Raw genomic sequence first — 19295 nt, forward strand, 5'->3', positions numbered from 1 at the left:
GCCGATTGCAGACTGATAGATTTCCGGCCTTTGAAACTTGGGTGTCCCTTCAACCTGAATATCTTTTACAAAGCATGATTCCATGGGTGTCTTTGACCCTGCACAGTCAGACATATTGTACCTTTCTAGTAACTGTGCGATTTTACCTTGTTGGCTCAAAAGAAAACTTCCATCTTGAGATCTGGTGATCTCCACACCAAGGTACATGCTCACTGGGCCTAGGTCCTTTAGCTTGAAACTCTGACCTAGCTCATGAGCGAACTGTTGTACCTGTTTATCTGACTGACAAGCCAGAATGACATCATCAACATAAATTAGAGCCAATGTTTGGTGCACACCTGCCCCTTTCAGGTACAGGCAGCTGTCTGCACAACTCCTTTTAAAGCCTAGCTTGACCAAAGCTGCATTAAGAGTAAAATTCCAATTGCGTGCAGATTGTTTCAATCCATAAATAGACTTCTTCAATTTCCATACCTTTCCTGGCCATCTATCTTCAAAACCTGGCGGAGGAATCATGTAAATCTCTTCCTGCAATGGAGCATTGAGGTATGCCACATCAACATCAAAGTGATTTACGATGTACCCTCGCTGTGCAGCAACAGCTAGTAGCATGCGCAAGGTTTCACACCTGGCAGTGGGTGAATACACCTGTGTGTAATGCACCCCAGGTCTCTGCGCGAAACCTCTTGCGACAAGTCTGGCCTTGTACTGTGGTGTACCACTAGCAGTGGGTTTCAACCGGTACACCCAGCGACAGCTTACAGCTTGCTGTTGTGCTGGTAGAGGTGTGGGAGTGAAGACTTCCAAAGACTTCATAGCATCCAGTTCCTTTAACATGGCATGCTCCCACTTCTCTGCTTCTGCTGCAGGTAAGCGTTGTACCTCAGCATAACTTTCTGGTTCACACCTTGCAAACCCAACAAACACATTTGAGGCTTGATACCTATCAGGAGGTCTTGTGATGCGTCCTGTACGCCTAGGCATCACGGCAGCCTCATTCTCAGAGCTAGCTGAGCTTGAAGATTCTGAGAATCTCTTTCACTGGTTGCGCCACCTAGTGACCTACTATGTTTACTCACTCCACGTTGACCTGGTCTGAACGTGGGTGATACAGGAGATCTACTTCGTTTGCGTGATCTGGTTGACCTGCTTCTATCTGAAGGAGAAGCACTTCTGGTCTCTTGCTTCACTACCCTCTTAGGAATTGCCCCCTCTGAACCTGCAACCTGTCTGGAGTCGGGCGTCCGCCCCTGACCTCCAGGAGATCCGTTCGGGACAGAGGGTTGACCACTAGGAGGAGCCCCTCCTGAGGGTCCAGCACCACCTGGGTCCGCTCCAACCGGAGCGCTTGGTGCAAGTAGTTGAGGGTCATTATCCAGTTCATAGAACACGTCTGTGAGCACTTCTGGGTTACCGTGGATTCTCTTCCAACCCTCTTGCTCACAGAAGTCAGCGCTTCTGCTCAGCAACAAGCGTGAACGATCACCTTGTGGATAAGCAAATTTCCACGCTTTTGACGCTGGCTCATAGCCGCAGAAGATCATTTTCTGTGTTCTAGGACCACCCTTTCTGCGCTTCTGTTTGGGAATCAAAACCCAGGCAATAGCTCCAAAGGTCCTGAAGTAGTGCACCTTGGGCTTCTTGCCATATAGCAGGAAATAAGGCGTGGTTCCAATCACAGAATTGTAAGTCCTGTTAAAGACATGGGTACAAAACTTCCAAGCTTCCCCCCAAAATGGTCTGGGCAAATTTGCATCAAAGAGTATTGCGTCTACTGCCTCCTGCATCGTGCGATTCCTTCTCTCCGCAACCGAATTGCATTGAGGCGAATAGGGAGCACTCAGTCTGTGTTTGATGCCCTTTGCACGAAAGAACGTCTGCAAAGTAGACACCAAAAACTCGGATCCTCGATCCGATTGAATGGCTTTTACACGGGTGTCAAATTGTAATTCCACAGCATTCACCCATTCTATGACTGTGTCAGCAGTCTCACTTTTGTCTCTTATCATCAAAGACCATGTGGCTCTACTAAAATCGTCCACCAGAGATAAAACATATTTCTTCCTTCCAAGACTCTCTACAGGGAAGGGTCCACAGAGGTCTGCATGAATCAACGCGAAAGCCTGAGTGGTGACCCTGTCTGATTTTGGATAAGTGCAAGTGTGAGTCTTTGCACGTTTGCAAGCGTTGCAATCCAGGTACTTAGAACATGGCTTCATCTTGCAGCCTTCAGCATAGTCTACCTGTTTGCGTACATACCCAAAATTCATGTGTGCGAAGCGGCGATGCCACAAGTGCGCACAATCCGAATGCGTGGGAGCGTTAGCACACTGCGCCTGAACCTCTGCAGTTGCTACCTCCTTAGCACCATCAGCTTGAGCCTCAGCTGAGTACTCTTTACCTGTTTCCAAGACATATAACCCATTCTTGGATGGTACCTTAACCAGCAGTTTCCCACCTCTGGAGATGGAGCAGATTTGGTTCTCAAACTCCACTTTGAAACCTGCTGCATCTAAGGCTGAAACAGAAAGCAAAGCGTTAGGCATCTCAGGCAAAACATACACATCTAACTCAGTGTTTAAGCAGTCCAAAAAGAAAACACCAGTAGTCTGTAAATGTCTTTTGGAAGAATCAGCCAAAGTAACAGTCTGTCCATTCTCAACATCTCTGCATTCCAGCAGGTCAGCTGTTGAAGGAAAAATGTTTCTGTTGGCTCCCGAATCAATAATTAGTTTAAGAGCTGGTCGGGCAACTGCACTCCCCACCATTGCATATGTAGCAGACACATGGGAAGTCTCTGAATTGCCAGCAATTAAGCTACGTGTCTTGTAGCACTTCTTTCCTCTCCTTATCTGTCCGTCGCCCCTAGCAACGGCCTTGTGGGAGGAGGAGAACTCCTGTTGCTTGGGACAATCTCTACGGAGATGGTGGGGGGAGTTGCAGCTGTGGCAAAGCTTAACAAGATTAGCTTTTACGAACAGCTCACCAACTGCACCCCCACTCCTGGGAACAGCAAAGCCCCCCTTCGCAACATTTCCTTTCTCTCTAAGACGTTTATTCTGTTCATCCAGCAGTCGCGAAGTTACGTAGTTCATCGATAAATCGTCAACTGGCACTGACTCCAAAGTTAACACCATTGTTTTCCAGCTAGGGTCCAGCGAAGACAGCAAAATATAAACCTGCTGCTCAGCAGTAAAAGGCACATGTAGCTGCCTCAGTCTAGTATACAGCGATAGCATCCTGGTGATGTGGGCTTGAATGTCCCCTCCAGGTGACAAACGCGTCTCAAACACTTCACGTATTGCATGTAAGCGCGAACCTGCTGTATCTCTCTCGTGAAGGCGTTCCAAAGATTGCCAAATTTGCTGTGCAGTGCCATCAGGATCAATATGAGGAAGCACATTCTCATCTATGGCCATGCAAATGCTAGCAGCTGCTTTGGCATCCCGAAGCTGTTCTCTTTGTGCTCTAGCCACAACATCATCGGCAGCACCATCTGGAGCAACAGCCGGGGGGTTTAATACACAAGTCCATAAATTTCGTGCCCGCAACCAAAGTTTACAACGGATCGCCCAGTCGGCCCAATTAGCACCGTTAAGACGTGGAAATGGGACTTGAAAACTCTCATGGGGTTCAGCAGCAGCCATTTTCCCTCCCCAACTCCAGGGATTTGCGTACTCACACTCAGAAGCAGGAAAAACGCTCTTCTCTTCCCCTCAGTTTCTCAAGCCACCGACTGTAACTCGATCTCGCAGGCAGCAAACAAAGCAGCAGCTTCTAGCAGCTTTTTCTCACAGTATTAGCATTCCAAAAGCTTTTGTTTTCTTTTCGCCCGCAGCCAGCAGCGAAAGGCAAACAAACGTAGCTAACGAGCTCACAAGCTGCTCGACCTTGCAGCCAAGTCAACATTCTTCCAGGGACATCAAAGCGCTCTCATTAATCACCCATAACCTGTAGCATAATTAGTTACTTAGATAAGCGGGGCCGCAGGCTGGGCTGCTTTCGGACGCTTACTATCTGGGTCCACACGCTTCCTCCTGCGATTAAACTCACAGTTCACAGCAGAGCAGTTCTTTGTGTAGCAGAGCAGAGCAGCGCAGCTTCGTCCCAAAGAATGAGGCTTCAGAAGTCTGTAGTATTTTGTCTACAAACTACTTTTATTCATAAACTATTTACAGCTTAGCCCGGAGCACACTCCTGTAACATGGTGCTCAGAAAAACGAAAACGAAAGCAGTAAAGCCATACAGCTACTGAAAACGAAAGTAGAAAGTACAATAGCTTCAAGACATCAGCAGTATATATCCAGTGAGGGACGTCACATCCTTGCCAGGCTTAACCCTTTGTTAACCTGTATGTACAACAAAAGGAATTGAGGGCTGCTCAGAAATGTTGATGTGAGGGGTCCCTGCTCACACCTGTTCTCCAGCTCCTTTTCACAGCTCTGGTCACCTAACAAGTCCTTGACAGTGACTCACAAATTGCCTCTTATTCTTTCGGTTTCCAGTGGATGTGACTGAGATGCTGACCTAATGATGTTGTTGTTGTTTAGTCGTTCAGTCGTGTCTGACTCTTCGTGACCCCATGGACCAGAGCACGCCAGGCACGCCTACCTTTCACTGCCTCCCGCAGTTTGGCCAAACTCATGCCAGTCGTTTCAAGAACACTGTCCAACCATCTCGTCCTTGGTCGTCCCCTTCTGCTTGTGCCCTCCATCGTCCTCGGTCGTCCCCTTCTGCTTGTGCCCTCCATCTTTCCCAACATCAGGGTCTTTTCAAGAGAGTCTTCTCTTCTCATGAGGTGGCCAGTGAGCACTCAGGGCTGATTTCTTTAAGGATGGTGTTATGTACTGAGTTGAATAGGATCCAAAATGCAGCAGCCTGATTGGTCCTAGAACAATAGGATTGAGATTGCAGCAGTCTGATTGGTCCGCAGGAGCCACCCAATCCAGCTCCAGGTGGAATCATAGAATCATAGAGTTGGCCATCCAGTCCAACCCCCTGCCAAGCAGGAAACACCATCAAAGCATTCCTGACAGATGGCTGTCAAGCCTCTGCTTAAAGTCCTCCAAAGATGGAGACTCCACCACACTCCTTGGCAGCAAATTCCACTGTCGAACAGCTCTTACTGTCAAGAAGTTCTTCCTAACGTTTAGGTGGAATCTTCTTTCTTGTAGTTTGAATCCATTGCCCCGTGTCCGCTTCTCTGGAGCAGCAGAAAACAACCTTTCACCCTCCTCTATATGACATCCTTTTACATATTTGAACATGGCTATCAGATCGGGGCGAATTCAGTTCGGATGACTATCATATCTACTACTGTGGGCAGGAATCCCGTAAAAGAAATGGAGTGGCCCTCATAGTCAACAAAAGAGTGGCGAAAGCTGTACTGGGATGCAATTTCAAAAATGATAGAATGATATCGATACGAATCCAAGGCAGACCTTTTAACATCACAGTAATCCAAGTTTATGCACCAACTACCAGTGCTGAAGAAACTGAAATTGACCAATTCTATGAAGACTTACAACACCTTATAGAAATGACACCAAAGAAGGATGTTCTTCTCATTATAGGGGATTGGAATGCTAAAGTAGGGAGTCAAGAGATAAAAGGAACAACTGGCAAGTTTGGCCTTGGAGTTCAAAATGAAGCAGGGCAAAGGCTAATAGAGTTCTGTCAAGAGAACAAGCTGGTCATCACAAACACTCTTTTCCAACAACACAAGAGACGACTCTACACATGGACATCACCAGATGGGCAACACCGAAATCAGATTGATTATATTCTCTGCAGCCAAAGATGGAGAAGCTCTATACACTCAGCAAAAACAAGACCTGGAGCTGACTGTGGCTCAGATCACCAGCTTCTTATAGCAAAATTCCAGCTTAAACTGAAGAAAGTAGGAAAAACCACTGGGCCAGTAAGATTCAATCTAAATCAAATTCCTTATGAATACACAGTTGAAGTGAAGAACAGGTTCAAGGATTGAGATTTGGTGGATAGAGTACCTGAAGAACTGTGGATGGAGGCTCATAACATTATACAGGAGACAGCAACGAAAACCATCCCAATGAAAAAGAAATGCAAGAAAGCAAAGTGGCTGTCCAATGAGGCCTTACAAATAGCGGGGGAGAGAAGACAAGCAAAATGCGAGGGAGATCGTGAAAGATACAGGAAATTGAATGCAGATTTCCAAAGAATAGCAAGGAGAGACAAGAGGGCCTTTCTAAACGAGCAATGCAAAGAAATAGAGGAAAATAACAGAATGGGAAAAACCAGAGATTTGTTCAAGAAAATTGGAGATATGAAAGGAACATTTCGTACAAAGATTACCACAATTAAGGACAAAAGTGGAAAGGACCTAACAGAAGCAGAAGACATCAAGAAGAGGTGGCAAGAATACACAGAGGAATTATACCAGAAAGATATGGAGGTCTCATACACCCCAGGTAATGTGGTTGCTGACCTTGAGCCAGACATCCTGGAGAGTGAAGTTAAATGGGCCTTAGAAAGCCTTGCTAACAACAAGGCCAGTGGAAGTGATGATATCCCAGCTGAACTATTTAAAATTTTAAAAGAGGATGCTGTTAAGGTGCTACACTCAATATGCCAACAAGTTTGGAAAACTCAGCAGTGGCCAGAGGATTGGAGAAGATCAGTCTACATCCCAATCCCAAAGAAGGGCAGTGCCAAAGAATGCTCCAACTACCGCACAATTGCACTCATTTCACATGCTAGCAAGGTTATGCTTAAAATTCTACAAGGCAGGCTTAAGCAGTATGTGGACCGAGAACTCCCAGAAGTGCAAGCTGGATTTCGAAGGGGCAGAGGAACCAGAGACCAAATTGCAAACATGCGCTGGATTATGGAGAAAGCTAGAGAGTTCCAGAAAAACATCTACTTCTGCTTCATTGACTACGCAAAAGCATTTGACTGTGTCGACCACAGCAAACTATGGCAAGTTCTTAAAGAAATGGGAGTGCCGGATCACCTCATTTGTCTCCTGAGAAATCTCTATGTGGGACAAGAAGCTACAGTTAGAACTGGATATGGAACAACTGATTGGTTCAAAATTGGGAAAGGAGTACAACAAGGCTGTATATTGTCTCCCTGCTTATTTAATTTATATACATAATTCATCGTGCGAAAGGCTGGACTGGATGAATCCCAAACTGGAATTAAGATTGAAATATCAACAACCTCAGATATGCTGATGACACAACCTTGATGGCAGAAAGTGAGGAGGAATTAAAGAACGTGTTAATGAGGGTGAAAGAGGACAGCACAAAATATGGTCTGAAGCTCAACATCAAAAAAACTAAGATCATGGCCACTGGTCCCATCACCTCCTGGCAAATAGAAGGGGAAGAAATGGAGGCAGTGAGAGATTTTACTTTCTTGGGCTCCATGATCACTGCTGATGATGACAGCAGTCACGAAATTAAAAGACCCCTGCTTCTTGGGAGGAAAGCAATGACAAACCTAGACAGCATCTTGCCAACAAAGGTCCATATAGTTAAAGCTATGGTTTTCCCAGTAGTAATGTTTGGAAGTGAGAGCTGAACCATAAAGAAGGCTGATCGCCGAAGAATTGATGCTTTTGAATTCTGGTGCTGGAGGAGACTCTTGAGAGTCCCATGGACTGCAAAAAGATCAGACTTATCCATCTGAAATATACTCGGAGTCAAGTGTGATTTCATGCTCTTTATTCAGCTCATAGTAATGAGGAATGCAGTTCCCCCCAAACGTTTGCTTTATATACACTATTTACACAATGGACCCACGTGATTGGCTAATTCCGGGATACTCCTGTATGCCAATCGGGTTGCGGATTCACTTCCTGGAAACGATGCCTTATGAGGAACGGCTTAGGGAGCTGGGTATGTTTAGCCTGGAGAAGAGGAGGTTAAGGGGTGATCTGATTGTTGTTGTTGTTGTTGTTGTTGTTGTTGTTCAGTCGTTCAGTCGTGTCCGACTCTTCGTGACCCCATGGACCAGAGCACGCCAGGCACGCCTATCCTTCACTGCCTCTCGCAGTTTGGCCAAACTCATGTTAGTAGCTTCGAGAACACTGTCCAACCATCTCGTCCTCTGTCGTCCCCTTCTCCTTGTGCCCTCCATCTTTCCCAACATCAGGGTCTTTTCTAGGGAGTCTTCTCTTCTCATGAGGTGGCCAAAGTACTGGAGCCTCAACTTCAGGATCTGTCCTTCTAGTGAGCACTCAGGGCTGATTTCTTTGAGAATGGATAGGTTTGATCTTCTTGCAGTCCATGGGACTCTCAAGAGTCTCCTCCAGCACCATAATTCAAAAGCATCAATTCTACGGCGATCAGCCTTCTTTATGGTCCAGCTCTCACTTCCGTACATTACTACTGGTAAAACCATAGCTTTAACTATACAGACCTTTGTCGGCAAGGTGATGTCTTTGCTTTTTAAGATGCTGTCTAGGTTTGTCATTGCTTTTCTCCCAAGAAGCAGGCGTCTTCTAATTTCGTGACTGCTGTCACCATCTGCAGTGATCATGGAACCCAAGAAAGTGAAATCTCTCACTGCCTCCATTTCTTCCCCTTCTATTTGCCAGGAGGTGATGGGACCAGTGGCCATGATCTTAGTTTTTTTGATGTTGAGCTTCAGACCATATTTTGCGCTCTCTTCTTTCACCCTCATTAAAAGGTTCTTTAATTCTTCCTCACTTTCTGCCATCAAGGTAGTATTATCAGCATATCTGAGATTGTTGATATTTTTTCCGGCAATCTTAATTCCGGTTTGGGATTCATCCAGTCCAGCCTTTCGCATGATGAATTCTGCATATAGGTTAAATAAGCAGGGAGACAATATACAGCCTTGTCGTACTCCTTTCGTAGCAGCGGTGGTTCTTAGTTGGCTGAGGCACGAGGTGTCTTGTCATAGCCTGTGTCAGCTCATCGAAAGTGCAGGCCTCTATGTCCCTGGGTGCCATCAGACCTTCCAGTAGAGTGATGGCGGAACTTCCCAGCACTGTCAATAGCACATCCACCTTGTCTGCCTCCCTAGTGAAGCCTTGTAGTCGGACGTAGCTCCTTATTCGGCGGAGCCACTGTGGCCATTCTGCAGGATGGCTCATATCGAAGTCCGGTGGCAGCCGACTGGTGGCCATCCTCAGACCTGAAGTAGTCGCTTGTACGATTATGGGTGGTTGCGAAGACGCGGCAGGCGTGGTGTCATTTCCAGGGCTTCTTGCTGAGTCCAGCGTGGCGTTGTTGTTGCAATTACTGTGCTGCATTGCAGTCTCAGGCCTCTGGTATCTAGCGGAAGCTCATGAATCCTATCCTAATCGCCAATATTAAATATTCAGGAAAAGTCAGAAGCCCAATGTAACTTCGTTTATTCAACAGCTCACTCCCATATTAAAACAAGAACACACTCTGAAAGCCCCAACAAGAACTGCCAGTTGGCAGTTGACAGTTGACAGAGCTTGCCATTAGAACTTTTGTCCACCTACGCTTCTATGATTGGTTAGAATCTTAACATGTGTTAAACCCAATACATAACACACACCAGTTTTTAAAGGGAGGAACATGCAGTACATGGAATTAGTGGTGAAAACAATTCTTTTATGGACCGTACAGTATATGAGCTAGTTGTTGTTGTTCAGTCGTTCAGTCGTGTCTGACTCTTCGTGACCCCATGGACCAGAGCATGCCAGGCACGCCTATCCTTCACTGCCTCTCGCAGTTTGGCCAAACTCATGTTAGTAGCTTCGAGAACACTATCCAACCATCTCATCCTCTGTCGTCCACTTCTCCTTGTGCCCTCCATCTTTCCCAACATCAGGGTCTTTTCCAGGGAGTCTTCTCTTCTCATGAGGTGGCCAAAGTACTGGAGCCTCAACTTCAGGATCTGTCCTTCTAGTGAGCACTCAGGGCTGATTTCCTTAAGAATGGATAGGTTTGATCTTCTTGCAGTCCATGGGACTCTCAAGAGTCTCCACCAGCACCATAATTCAAAAGCATCAATTCTTCGGCGATCAGCCTTCTTGATGGTCCAGCTCTCACTTTCGTACATTACTACTGGGAAACCATTGCACTTTATTTTCCAATGTTTCTGGTTCTGCTTCCTGCCTCAGGACTTAGCTGCTGGCAATTTTTTCAGGCTCCATTTCTACTCCTGTTGCCTTGGGTTCCTCTCTTTGCTCACTTCAATTCACACAACTGCTCTCCACAGAGGCTGAAGGAGTTAACAGGTGTGTAAAGGAGATGACAGTCTGGGAGTGTCCATATCTTAGAAAGCAAGGAATGACTGAGGTATAATGCAATAGTGGAAAATGAGTTTCTCAGTTCCAGTTGCTTTGTAGGAGTGAGCATGAGCCCCTGCCACTTCCACACACGCTCCTCACAGAACATTGTGAACCCTCTTCTGGTGGAAAAGAGAGAAGCCTTTTGGTGGTGAAGGCGGAGAGTGGAATGTCTTTTCCCCACTAGATTGATCTTCTTCAGGGAATACTGAAGTGAAGTGAAAATGCCATGAAAGTGTTGGGGTGTGTGTGTGTGTTTGCACACCCACCTGCATGCACTCAAGTCACTCTGTATCTGTATGTGATCAGATCAGATATGAAACCTCAATACCAAGGTACAAAGCCATTTTAAGTTGATATCATTGAAAAGTCATTAGAAATCTGTCAGAGGAGCCAGGCACAGATTGCCAACGGAGGGCTCAGAGGCCTTTTTTCTCTGCACAATATCTGTAATGAACTGGAAGGGCTGGGGTGGGGCTGGGAAGCAGATTTCCTGCCTTAAGCTGAAGCTTCTTTTCAGCTGGCTTTTGCAACACTTTTATGATGTGTTCTTCGTACCAACTCACACGTTGGTTAACCATTCTATAGTGTGATGAGATATTTTATCTGTCTGACCTCAGCCTTTGCCATATGGTAGGGCAAATTGTTCAATTGAAAGGCAAGTGAGTTAAAAAGAGACGGTTGAAGACTTTTGATGAGAAGGCTTCTGCATTATGCTTGGTAACCGCTTTTGTGAAGCCATTCTGACAGACAACTATAGCTTGTTCTTTAAAGTGGAGAGATCATGACACAGACAAATAGCATCTCACAATATGCTCCTCTCTGAAGTAGTTACCTCACTTTTGTAAGTGGCTAAGATGTGACAAAAACAACAGGTATATAAAAGTTATGATGCTGGAAGATGAGCCCCTCAGGTCGGAAGGCATCCAACATACTACTGAGGAAGAGCGGAGGACAAGTACAAGTAGATTCAGAGCTGATGAAGCGGTTGGGCCAAAGCCGAAAGGTCGCTCAGTTGCGGATATGCCTGGAAGTGAAAGGAAAGTCTGATGCTGTAAAGAAAAATATTGCATAGGAACCTGGAATGTAAGAACCATGAACCTTGGTAAGCTGGATGTGGTCAAAAATGAGATGGCAAGAATAAATATTGACATCCTGGGCATCAGTGAACTAAAATGGGTGGAAATGGGCGAATTCAGTTCGGATGATCATCATATCTACTACTGTGGGCAAGAATCCTGTAAAAGAAATGGAGTTGCCCTCATAGTCAACAAAAGAGTGGCCAAAGCTGTACTGGGATGCAATCTCAAAAATGATAGAATGATCTCGATGCGAATCCAAGGCAGACCTTTTAACATCACAGTAATCCAAGTTTATGCACCAACTACCCATGCTGAAGAAACTGAAATTGACCAGTTCTATGAAGACTTACAACACCTTCTAGAAATGACACCAAAGACGGCTGTTCTTCTCAGAAGGGAATTTCTTTCATATGTGGTGGACGTGTCCTAAGATTAAAGCCTACGGGGATATGATATATAATGAACTGAAAAAGATTTTCAAAAATACCTTTAGTAAAAAATCAGAGGTCTTTTTATTGGGGATAATAGGTGAAGAAATTCCCAAAAAGACATAAATATATTTATGTATGCTACCACTGCAAGGATACTTTTAGCCCAGATGTGTTGGGCCCGGGGGTAATCCGAGAAACGAGGTCCAGGTCCAGAATCCGAAGGTTCAGCAAGGAGTCAGCCCGACAGAGCCAAGGCAGGACACGGGGCAGGAAACCAGGCAAGGACAGGTGCAGGATCTGGCTTACAGCAATGTTGCTCCCACAACCTGCGGCAGGGACCGACAGCCTTTTATCTTTGTTGGGGCAACGGCTGGTCCTGATCCCCCAGTGACTCACCTCCCTGTTTCGCCCAAAGGCGAGCACTCCTCCTGCGAGTACTCAGGTCTCTCCTTCTCTCAGACAAACTACACAAAGTATCACAGTGGTAATAATAATATAACAATAAACCAAACCAAATCACCACAAACTGGCTAATAGATATAAAAGGGGATTTACTAGAAAATAACTAAATAAAGATTGACTCATAACCATTCAAACAAGCAAAAACATATTACAAGGCCATGTGCAAAACAATATTAGTACTGTCAAGACCATGGAATAAATTATATGCACAGGGAACGTATCAATATCTGAATAACTGAACCATTCAGCACGTGGCTAAGTATGGAACGATATTCTGGTGCCAACAAGGTGCAAAACAGTTTGTAAAAGAGGAAACAAGTGGGGAGTTCTTCAGTGGGTCTGAGGTAAACACCACCCTGGTGAAATGAACGTGGATGGGAAAAGGACGGAAAAGGATGGAATAGTTCAGGGAGCTGTGTCCCCCCCCCCCAATTATTTAGAAGGGAAATAAAAGAGTTTAATCTTTTCTGGTCTCACCCTGAGGACTATCTTCAGCTTTGCCACGGCCTCTTAAAAGAGATTTACCTCACTCCATGGTGAAGGTGCTCAAGTTTTTACAGCTATCTAGGAAAGAGGCTGCACACAGTACAGGCATAATTAAGCCATCACTAATCAGAGAGCAACAATGAATAATGGATATCTCCTCATTAGCAGGTCCTCCACAAATCCACCATTTGGGGTAATTCATAGGTCCTGATTTGCCTCAGACAGCAATAATCAATGGAGAGTTGCTATTGACTTTGTCGTCCAGTGGCTTTACGGCAAGTATAGTTCAAATAAATGCTGGTTTTTTAAAAAGCTTAAATCAAGTGAACTTTCACATAGAAAGTACTCTTGATTATAAGCTTATTAAAAAAACAACCAACATTTATAGCCTAGGTTAAAGTGGCCTGGGACAATAAAATATATTACACACATGTTATAGAAATATATATCATTCCAGGTCTGTGATAGCTTTTCCTTTAGATTTAGCTTGATCATTTCCTGGTAAAAGAGGAACCAGGACTAGATTTTAATATATTTCACAGAGTAACATTTAAAACATAGTAAGCACAAGTAAATTCAAAGTAAAACTTCCAAGTCTACAGGAGAAATGAATTCAGAATGAATACTAGGTGAGGAGGCATTCAGCAATATATAATCTATCTATCTATCTATCTATCTATCTGGTTATACATACCAGGCATTGCTGTGCCTCTCATACCAACCCCATGTGCCTGCCACACACCCCACCCTTTACACCTGACCAATCCCCTCCGCATTAAATTTGCACTTCAGCAACTCATTACTGCAGCTCTCCCCATGGTAAGCCTCTAGATCAGTGGTTGTCAACCTGGTCCCCACCGCCCACTAGTGGGTGTTTCAGGATTTTAGGTGGGCGGTAGGGGGTTCTACGGCACTTTCCATCAAGCACTGGCGGGCAGTAAGTAATTTTTACCATCAAGAAAGATGCATTAGTGGTTGGTAGGTATAAAAAGATTGATTACCCCTGCTCTAGAGCTTCCCCTTCCCACCCCACATAAGTACTAAGCCCCCTTCCCTACCCTGTTTATGAAGTGGCACCTCTTTTCTATTCTGCAGTCCTGCTTTGTACCTCTGTTTTTACTCTCACTGCCATGTTTGTGCTTCTTCCAACTCCTTTTCTGTAGCCTCCCTCCTTGCACTTAAACGGCACTCCTATTAAGATTTTGTGTCAGGAATAATGTAGTCCTGGACACAGCAGAGTGAACGCAGGTTTTCTGGAAGCTTCTGGCTGTAGAGCATTGACTGGACAGCACAACGTAGGAACTCAGCAACTCACTTGGATAACTATATACAGCATTTATTGAAGCAACAAGTATCCAAAAGTTACTATATACAGACTTAGGAAATAAAAGAAACAAAAGTAAAACCTCTCTTCTCTCTCTCTCTCTCTCTCTCTCTCTCTCTCTCTCGCAACCTGTTATGTACTGAGTTGAATAGGATCCAAAATGCAGCAGTCTGATTGGTCCCAGAACAATAGGATTGAGATTGCAGCAGTCTGATTGGTCTGCAGGAGCCACCCAATCCAGCTCCAGGTGGAAGTGAATCCGCACTCCAATTGGCATACAGGAGTATCCCGGAATTAGCCAATCACGTGGGGCCCATTGTGTAAATAGTGTATATAAAGCAAACGTTTTGGGGGAACTGCATTCCTCACTAATACGAGCTGAATAAAGAGCATGAAATTCACACTTGACTCTGAGTATATTTCACAACCTTCATTAACCAAACTACACAACACTACAGAAAACCCCACACAGAGTTCATCTCTTTAGGAACTCCTTAACCAATCACAAGGTCGTTGCTAAGGGTCTAGAAAGCGTGCCTCGGTTTAAGAATGGCTTTGGTTTAAGAACAGACCTCCGGAACGGATTAAGTTCATAAACTGAGGTACTACTGTACTCCTTTGTTCTGATCATTCAACTTTCCTCCACCCATTCAAGAAACTTGCTTTTAGTACACTTCTTCCCCTTAACTTTCTGTCTCCCTTCACACACACACAACACACAGGCAGACCCACACTACCTTTCTATCTCTTTGTTTCACAAACACATAGAAAACACACACCCATCCTTCCAGACACACATGCATGCATTCAAGCACAAATCCCTTTCTCTCTCTCACTTGGGCTCACAAACAAACAAATTCTTTCATAGGTGGAAACAGGCAGCAGTCTGCCCAGCAGGTAGCTGTGCCCAGAGGTAGCACAGCCACTCCCTTCATAATATACCCCTTGATAATATACCCCTGGCATTAGATTAAATGCTGTATGGAAATTCTGTTTAACTCCACTTCCAATCAATTACAGAATAGCAGTGTCTCATCCTCACTAGAGGGCCAAAGCGTGAAAATATCTCCCTCTGTTCAGACTAGCAGTGCACTTGGAAACCATCCACAATATATTTACGGAAAACAGCCTGACAAAGATCCTCCCCCAAGTTAAAGGCATGGGTCTTTAACTTGCCTACCATCTGAGACCAGGCTTGAACCAAGATGCTACCTCTGATACATATCATACAGTGGTCCGTGTGGTACAATTTCTGTTTCACATTCCAGTTTGTCCAATTTAGCTTTACCCATATAGTGTCAAAGGCAGAGGAATATATCAAGTATATAAATAGAATTCAGCTAACTCATGAAGAACAAATCTATCCTTTTTATCACAACTCCTTTGGCCCTCAGGAGCAGTTAACAAAAGCAGCACTGCACAAACCCACGACAATTAACATAGCAACAAAGACTCCTTAACTGCAGCACCACGCAGTCAAGCTGAGAAACCAATGACACAGGGTTCTCCTGGCATGGCTACATACTCTTATCATTGGTAGAAGATTTATTCCTTCCCTTTTATGCTAACCAGAAAAGGAATCCAGGCAGCCTCAGCACCTCTGTACCAAGTGGGACTTCTGTCATGGAGTAGGAGCATCAAGAACGAAACATCTGTGGAAGGAACAGCCTTAGAAGAGGTAGCACAGCCACTCCCTTCATGGCTTCTGATGAAACAGTCTGTGTTCCTACCAGTGCCAGATTTACATATAAGCTAAACAAGCTATAGCTTAGGTTCCCACTCTCCTGGGGCCCCCCCAAAAAATTAAAGGAAAAAAAGACCTGGATGTACATTTCCAAAATATAAGATAAAAAACAAATAAAATAAAACCTACATTCAGCAACAGTGTGATGTGTTGTGTAGGCTCCTATTTGTTATGTGCAAATAGCTTTAGATACCTATTAGCATATATTCAACACAAAAAACAGAGACAATTTGTTGTTGACAAAGGACAGCTGGACATAGAAAGGGCCCCATTACCTTCAATAGCTGAGGGCCTCATCAAACCTAAATCCAGCCCTGGTTCCTACCCTCATCTGTCTCTGCAGCAAACTGCAGAAAGCTCATCATAGTCATTCTAAATATTTGCCTGAATACATAGGCAAGAAATGAAACTTACTGGAATCCTCGTAATTACTAATCCTAGTAATATGAAAATCAGTCAGACTGGATACAATGCTAATTTCCCGTTCTGTTTACCCTGTTTTGGGGCTGTTCTTAGGTTAAGTAATATGCAGAAAGGCATCATGTTGCTTCATTATTTGACAATAATAACACCAACCAATCAGAAGGTGCATATTAGCATACCTGTTGCTTCAACAACTCTCTTGACTTCAGATGTTCTAGTTCACATTCATAAGAATCTGTAGATTCAGAGCACATTTTGTTCAGGTAAACTAAATGGACCTTTACTCAAATTGAAGCAGCATTGGTAGAGCTTGGCCTGTTTCTGAGGAAAGAAAGAATCATTCAACAAAAGTGTTGTGTTAATGCTTATTATTTTCTAGGAAGAATTTAAAGGCCCTTTCTTGGGGAAAGGGGACTTAATCCCAAGACTTTTTCCATAAATGAATAGCCCTCTTGAACCCCTATGGAACTTTTGAACAGTGCCTTTAAAAGGCTAAATGCACATCATAAATATGGTATTTAGTGTCTGACGTTTTCTAAAGCCCCTGAGACAGCTCAGCAAACCTCTGGCAGGAATCATTTCAAATTGGCTGGAATAATCACAGGTCTCAAAGGTTTGCAGTGACAAGATACACAATTAAGATTGTATGGGGGTGGGGGGTAGGAGGCTGCCTGAAGTTTCTTTCATGCTGTAGCTTATATGGGGAGGAAAGCATGTGAAATGGCCCTTTCCCATTGCATTAATAATATCTGAATATGAAAAGGGAACTTCTGAGCTCTGTAATACGTAACACACACTGCTTCTGCCTAGCTCCCCTGCTGATTGATAGCTGGGGTTTTGTCCTTCCTGACATATGCTTTCTCCCTTCCTTCTCTTGCTCTTTCCAATTCCCCCCCCCCCCATTCTTGGAGTAAAAGCAAATGCAGGGTACTTTGCTTTCAATGTGGAGAGGTGGGGGTGCTAATGAAGGGTCTGCATTCAAGAGCTCTTCAGAAAGGGCTTCCTGGGCTGTGAGTCATCCCACCTCACCCGCTCCCCAGTCATGTGCTGAGCTACCAACCCTCTGCCTCCCAGTAGTCTGGCTGTCAGAGTGCAGACACATCCCTCTTTCATGAGAGATTGGCTGCATCTCCAGGAAAGCCCCCCCCCCATCTTGCTATACCCCTGGGCAAAGCATAGAGAAGAGAGGCAGATGTGATAAACATTTAACTGGTCTTAGGTGAATGCGGTAACACAGACTCATTAGCAAGGAAATGAAGCCCTTGATTTATAGAAAAGGTTGCCAGAGTTGCTTACTTGCTGGGGCCCAGACATACAAAGAGCCCCGCTGGATCAGGTCAAAGACCCATCTAGTCCAGCACTCTGTTCTCACAGAGGACAACCAGGTGATTATGGGAAGCCTGCAAAGACACAAGCACAACACTCTTCCCCCACTTGGGATTCCCAGAAACTGGCATTTAGAGGCTTGCTGCTCCTGACGATGGAGGCAGAACACAAGACACCAGGGTTCAGAGCCATCGATAGCCTGACCTTCAATCAATTAGTCTAGTCCTTTTTTAAATCTTTCCAAAGTGGTGGCTCTCTTGACCTCCTGTAGGAGCCAGTCCCATAGTTTAGTAAGATGCTGCATAAAGATGTCCTTGCTTCTTCTGTCCTGGATCTTCCAACATTCAGTTTCATTAGATGCCCATGAATTCTCGTATTATGGGTGGGTGGGGTCCATATCCACCTTCTCCATGCCATGTGCAATTTTATAAACTTCTATCATGCAATCTCTTACTTTCTTCCAAATTGTTGTTGTTGTTCAGTCGTTCAGTCTTCTTGATGGTCCAGCTCTCACTTCCGTACATTACTACTGGGAAAACCATAGCTTTAACTATACGGACCTTTGTCAGCAAGGTGATGTCTTTGCTTTTTAAGATGCTGTCTAGGTTTGTCATTGCTTTTCTCCCAAGAAGCAGGCGTCTTCTAATTTCGTGACTGCTGTCACCATCTGCAGTGATCATGGAACACAAGAAAGTGAGATCTCTCACTGCCTCCATTTCTTCCCCTTCTATTTGCCAGGAGGTGATGGGACCAGTGGCCATGATCTTAGTTTTTTTGATGTTGAGCTTCAGACCATATTTTGCGCTCTCCTCTTTCACCCTCATTAAAAGGTTCTTTAATTCCTCCTCACTTTCTGCCATCAAGGTAGTATCATCAGCATATCTGAGGTTGTTGATGTTTTTTCCGGCAATCTTAATTCCGGTTTGGGATTCATCCAGTCCAGCCTTTCGCATGATGAATTCTGCATATAAGTTAAATAAGCAGGGAGACAATATACAGCCTTGTCGTACTCCTTTCCCAATTTTGAACCAATCAGTTGTTCCATATCCAGTTCTAACTGTAGCTTCTTGTCCCACATAGAGATTTCTCAGGAGACAAATGAGGTGATCTGGCACTCCCATTTCTTTGAGAACTTGCCATAGTTTGCTGTGGTCGACACAGTCAAATGCTTTTGCGTAGTCAATGAAGCAGAAGTAGATGTTTTTCTGGAACTCTCTAGCTTTCTCCATAATCCAGCGCATGTTTGCAATTTGGTCTCTGGTTCCTCTGCCCCTTCGAAATCCAGCTTGCACTTCTGGGAGTTCTCGGTCCACATACTGCTTAAGCCTGCCTTGTAGAATTTTAAGCATAACCTTGCTAGCATGTGAAATGAGTGCAATTGTGCGGTAGTTGGAGCATTCTTTGGCACTGCCCTTCTTTGGGATTGGGATGTAGACTGATCTTCTCCAATCCTCTGGCCACTGCTGAGTTTTCCACACTTGCTGGCATATTGAGTGTAGCACCTTAAGAGCATCATCTTTTAAAATTTTAAATAGTTCAGCTGGAATATCATCATTTCCACTGGCCTTGTTGTTTGCGAGGCTTTCTAAGGCCCATTTGACTTCACTCTCCAGGATGTCTGGCTCAAGGTCAGCAACCACATTACCTGGGGTGTATGAGACCTCCGTATCTTTCTGGTATAATTCCTCTGTGTATTCTTGCCACCTCTTCTTGATGTCTTCTGCTTCTGTTAGGTCCTTTCCAC

This window comes from Lacerta agilis, chromosome 7 (genome assembly GCF_009819535.1).
Source record: "Lacerta agilis isolate rLacAgi1 chromosome 7, rLacAgi1.pri, whole genome shotgun sequence".
NCBI classification, from domain to species: Eukaryota; Metazoa; Chordata; class Lepidosauria; order Squamata; family Lacertidae; genus Lacerta; species Lacerta agilis.